The following is a 5,545-nucleotide window of genomic DNA, read 5'->3' as shown; positions in this document are numbered from 1 at the left end:
ACGTGGACTCCAGTAAGACACATTAGGAAAAAAGAGAAGCCATGTTACAGTACAGGGGGTTCAGAGCCTGAACTGTGCAGCCACACAGCTTGGATTTCACTCACAACCAAGATCTAACACTAAAGTTACCTCTCTGTGCCTCAGTTCTTTCATCTGTAAAATAAATTGCTATGAGAGCTGAATTTATAAAGTGCTACACATTGCCTGGCATAGGATTCTAATGCGATCATTTTAGAATAATACACAGAAGTGAAAAGGAGCCCTTTCCTGTGAGAAGACACAGTCCCCTACCAGGGCAATGGCTTGGTGGACAGAGGGTGGCCTGGATGTTAGCACCACTGGTCTCTGGCTGTGCACTTCTGTACAAGACACAAACTGCCCATTAACATTCTATTCTCCTGGGCTGTGTGCTACTATGACTACAGTGTCCAGTCTTACTTTGTCTTTTGGGAGTTTACACAATAGCATAACTACTCAAAGAAAAGATTAATCACTGATACTACTTTTAAACTATAACATATTTGGAGTGTGCCCAAACATGGCAGTGTAACAATTACCACACCTGACCTCTCACTGAAGCAGAGAGCCTGTCAATTACACTGAAAAACTGTCTACGGAAAAACTTCCATATTTCTCTGCCATCTTCAACTTTCACTTTGTATTAGAAAAGGATAAGCTTAACTTTTTTTTAAACACTAAGAACATACCAGTAGATGATTAATAAAATGAAAACTGTCATTCAGAAGTATTAAGGACACAAAGAGAAAAAAACATATTTATATTAAAGTAGGTGTTGGGTTCAGAATTTTAAATGTTATTATTTCTATCTATTAGTGAAAGATTCAAACAAGATACTCTTATGTGTCTTTAAAAAGAGTATTTATTTACAGATTTTAACATGAAAAAACTAAAAACTGGTTGCCTTGACTTCATATTTTTAAAACTGGTATAATTTAGACAGTGCCAACAAATGCTTTACCTGCAGTAAGTTCAAACAAATTTCTCATTTAACTACCATGTTTGCTGTCAAAAATACATACTCTTAAGAAATCAGAGATAGACTGTCTATAACATAATTCATTCTAAGTATACAAGAAAATATGACATATTCATAATTATTTTTAAAAATGCTAAATTCTCACTTGATGTTGTTCTGCGAAATTGTTGTGTTCTTTTTTCAAGATGTACACCGAGTGGCCAGATTATTATGACCGGGCCAGATTATTCTGACCACCCCATCAGTACTTTATGGGGCCACCTTTTGCCTTCAATACTGTGGCGATTCTTCTTGGCATTGACTCCACGAGATGTTGAAAGGTGATGCGAGGACTCTGACACCATGCCTGATGCATAGCACTGTTCAGTTCTGTGTGATCAGCAATGATACTTAGGTATGTTGTGCTATTCAGAATTTATAATGGTCTGGCCCTCTAGCAACTTCACCGCAAAATTATAGCTCATTTGCCTACAAATGTCAGGTGGTCACAATAATCTGGCCACTCAAGTGTATATTGTATTGATTTCAGAGAGGAAGGGAGAGGGAGATATAGAAACATCAATGATGAGAGAAAATCATTGATCAGCTGCCTCCTGCATGCCCTTTCCTACAGGGGATCAAGCACGCAGCACAGGCATGTGCCCTGAGCAGGAATCGAACTGTGACCTCCTGGTTCATAGATCGATGCTCAATCACTGAGCCACAACAGTTGGGCTGCCAAATTGTTTTCAACTTAGCTTTTTCACCAAATTTAAAATGAAACATTTAAACCAGCAAATATAAGTTGTGTGGTCTGCCTGATTCACTCAGGACACACAAACACAGGGGAACAGAGGCTCATGCTCGCACCCCCATCCCTGTTTCAGGGGTCATGAAAAGAAAGAAGACAATCTTTCTTAAGTAATGATTTACTTCAATACAAAACACTACTCCTCTCTGTGCCCACCACCCAAATTATAATAAAGCACTGACTGAGCCCAGATGAACCCTACTACTCCATCCCACTTTTCAGCCATCATTTATGCAATGATCTAGGAATTGGAAAACTATGGCAAGGAAGTATTTTTGGTTTTGCAGGCCATATGGTCTCTGTTGCAGATACTCAACTCTGCTATTGAAATGAAAAGCAAACAGAGACAATACATAAATGAATGTATATTACTGTTTCAAATAAAACTTTATTCACAAACTTACACAAAAGGGAAACAGGCAATACTTCCTTGGCCATGAAGTAATTCCCAAGACCACCCAATCTTCTACAGATCCAGGGGGAAACTTTTAGGTTAAATGATCTATATATACAAGTCTTTTTTAAATAACAGACTAAGTTTTAAAAAAAAAGTATTCAAGCATTCTCTACTAAAACTATATACCCATTCTATGGGAAGAAAATTATTCTTATGTGGTACTATATCTAACAATGAGGTTCTATCAAAAAAAGAACATTAAAACTTAAGTATTTCTCTGCCATTTTCAGATACTTAAAAGACAATGGAGCCCTGGCCAGTTTGGCTTGGTGGACAGAGTGTTGGCCTGGGGACCAAAGGGTCTCAGGTTCAATTCCAGTCAAGGGCACATGCCTGGGTTGCAGGCTTGATCCCCAGTGGGGGGCATGCAGGAGGCAGCCAATCAATGATTCTCTCTCTTCCTCTCCCTTCCTCTCTGAATCAATAAAAATATATTTTTAAAAAAATAGACAGTGGAAGTAAACAGAACAAAGGATTTCTACCCTCTCTCATTAAAAACTCAGCTCTGTCATGCCATACCCATATAACCACAAGGAAGCCCTTAGTGTCCTCCTCTCTGCAGAGATGGCATATTACAGTGGTTCTCAACCTGTGGGTTGTGACCCCTTTGGCGGTCAAACGACCCTTTCACAGGAGTCGCCTAAGACCACCCTGCATATCAGATATTTACATTAAGATTCATAACAGTAGCAACATTACTGTTATGAGATAGCAACGAAAATAATTTTATGGTTGGGTCACAACATGAGGAATTGTATTTAAAGGGCCAGAAGGTTGGGAACCACTGGCATATTAGATGGCTCGACAACATGAATACACAGTCCAGCTATTTTTAAAAACATCTATGATGTAAAAATAAGAGCAGCAACCCTATGAAATCCCTAAAGATGTTTTCTCATAGAATACCAATAAATACCAGCTAATTATAACTACTTATATGGCTTAAAAGAGAACAAAAGTGTAAAAAATAGTCTAATATTAAAAAAATAAAAGAATGGCTCAGTGGATAGAGTGTCACCCTGAGAACTGAAGGGTCCTGAGTTTGATTCTGATAAAGGGCATATGCATGAGTTGCAGGCTCAGTCCCAGTAAAGGGTGTGCAGGAGGCAGCCGATTAATGATTCTCTCTCATCATTAATGTTTCTTTCTCTCTCTCTCTCTCTCTCTCTCTCTCTCTCTCTCTCTATCTCTCCTTCCCTCTCTGAAATCAATGAAAACATATTTTAAATAAACTGTTTACGATTTATCATGAAATAATAAAAATAGCAATGGGGAGTATTAAAAAAACAAAAGAAAACAGACAACCAACAAAGACAGAAACAACAAAGGCACAGAATAGCATGGTCCTGGAAATGAATCCTCTTGGCCAGAGCAAATGAAGTAACAAAAACTGTTGGCCATAAATTTTGCCAGTACCTGCCAATGTTCACCAAATAGTGGGTGAAAAGAAATGAAAGTAATTATGCATATTTTAAACTAAGAAAATGAGCTTATCTTTTAGCTTTCTGATATGATTGATGACCACTGGACACAAAAATCACTTCCATAATGTAAACTAAAGTGTTTAACTGCAAAAGATGTTTTCACATTTTCTAACAATCCTAAATCATAATATTACTCACAGATAAATCTGGGAATGAAAACGTTAATTATATATTAGTAATTAACTTTTAAAACAAACTCATAAACCTATAGACAAAATTACAGATCAAACAAAATGTTAACTTTCTTATCTCTTATCTCTAATATCAAAACAACCAAAGAATGCACCCACAACAAAGGACCTGCCTACTACAAGTGAAATCTCTCCATCAGCTATGCATTAACTACTCAAGAAAATGCCAACATAGATAGGATAAAGCCAGATTCTTCTTCAGGAGGCCAGGAAGCAATGTAATCTAAAGGCTGCTTTTATCTCAAAGCCAAGTTAACATAGTACGGTTTTTCTTTTTTCTTTGACTGTAGTATTTATCCTGCAACAAATAGAACTGTGAAGAGAAAGGAGACAGAAGAGAAGAGGAAGGTAGAAAAAAGGGGAAAATGTTTTATTAACCTCTCTATTAAACATTGTTAATACTACAAGTTAGCCCTTTACCAACAGAACAAAATTTACTAACATATCCTATATAATAAAAGCCTAATATGCAAATCAACCAAACGGCAGAATGACCAGTTGCTATGACATGCACTGACGACCAGGGGGCAGACACTCAATGCAGGAGCTGCCCTTAGCCCACAGGCCCTAGGCCAGCCAACATGGGTGCCAGCAGGGCCCCCCCCCATTGCCCCAACGGTCGCCCCACAGAGGGAGGCGACCATTGGTGGTGGGGGGGCAGGGCTGGCAAGTGGGCAGTGCCAGGCCGGCCAAGGTGAGTGCCAGAGGGAGCCCCCTGATTGCCCCGCTGGTCGCCCCACAGAATAGCCCTGATCACCAGAGACTCTACCATTGCACGAATTTCGTGCACTGGGCCTCTAGGATCTATAATAAAAGCGCAATATGCTAATTAGTCCGATGTCCTTCCTTCTGGACAAAGCTGCAGTGGCGGTGGGGGCCAATGCCCTTGCAAGAATTTCATGCATCAGACCTCTAGTCAGTAAATAAAGACCCTTGCCTTCCCAGTTTAAATTCCAGGAGAATTTAGAATTAGGTTGTACATAGTTGGTAACAACTGCTACTAAAAAAAGTAAAGGTCTGAGTAGGGGGAGGGGACTCCAGAGTGGAGGGGAAAAGGAGGAGTGGTGCCTCCAGGCTGCAATAGCAAGTAGAATGCTTAGAACTGGTTTGTATTTCAACAGGAGAGCTAGCAAAGTATCAGGAAGCTATTGCATATTCTCCGTTCTGTATGTATTCAGACAGTCATGGGTGCAGATGTGCCTTATCTTGAGGTTGTCACTTGAGTGTTAGTACCTAGAACATTCACATTCACAAAATAGGTCATTTATGTTTCAATTACTCCAATTTTTTCTCTGAAAGATCTGTTCTTGCCTATATCCTATCCTATCTAATGACAAAAAGGGTAACTAACCGTATCTCAGCTACACTTCCCATTGGCTAATCAGGGTGATATGCAAATTAACTGCCAACAAAGATGGCGGCCAGCAGCCAGGCAGCTGAAGCGAGCAAGAGGAGCAAGAGGCTTGCTTACTCCAGTGATGGAGGAAGGCAAGGTTCCCCGCCTACCGCAGCCCAGCTCTGAGCTCCAGAAGCAACAATGTTTTAATTATAGAAGCTAAACAAACCCCAGATACCTGCTTTCAGCCGGCTGCGGCCTCAGAGCTGGGAGCGCCAGGGACGGCAACA

The 5,545-nt window shown here is 39.9% G+C and overlaps 1 protein-coding gene across 4 annotated transcripts in view; it reads right to left on the bottom strand.

The window, feature by feature from the left end:
• TBL1XR1 (transducin (beta)-like 1 X-linked receptor 1) overlaps positions 1-5,545 on the bottom strand; it is a 171,055-nt gene that overhangs the window by 87,532 nt on the left and 77,978 nt on the right. Inside the window, exon 1 of one of the 4 annotated variants that reach the window (XM_015568010.1) lies at positions 4,091-4,228. The exons of the other annotated variants lie outside the window; for them this stretch is intronic. The gene's annotated coding sequence lies outside the window, so the exon portion shown is untranslated. Of the gene's footprint in view, positions 1-4,090; positions 4,229-5,545 lie in introns of those variants that run through there. 4 annotated transcript variants of the gene reach the window in all.

Source organism: Myotis davidii, unplaced genomic scaffold, assembly GCF_000327345.1.
Source record: "Myotis davidii unplaced genomic scaffold, ASM32734v1 scaffold123, whole genome shotgun sequence".
In the NCBI taxonomy this organism is placed as follows: domain Eukaryota; kingdom Metazoa; phylum Chordata; class Mammalia; order Chiroptera; family Vespertilionidae; genus Myotis; species Myotis davidii.
This window is presented reverse-complemented; position numbering and strand designations above follow the sequence as displayed.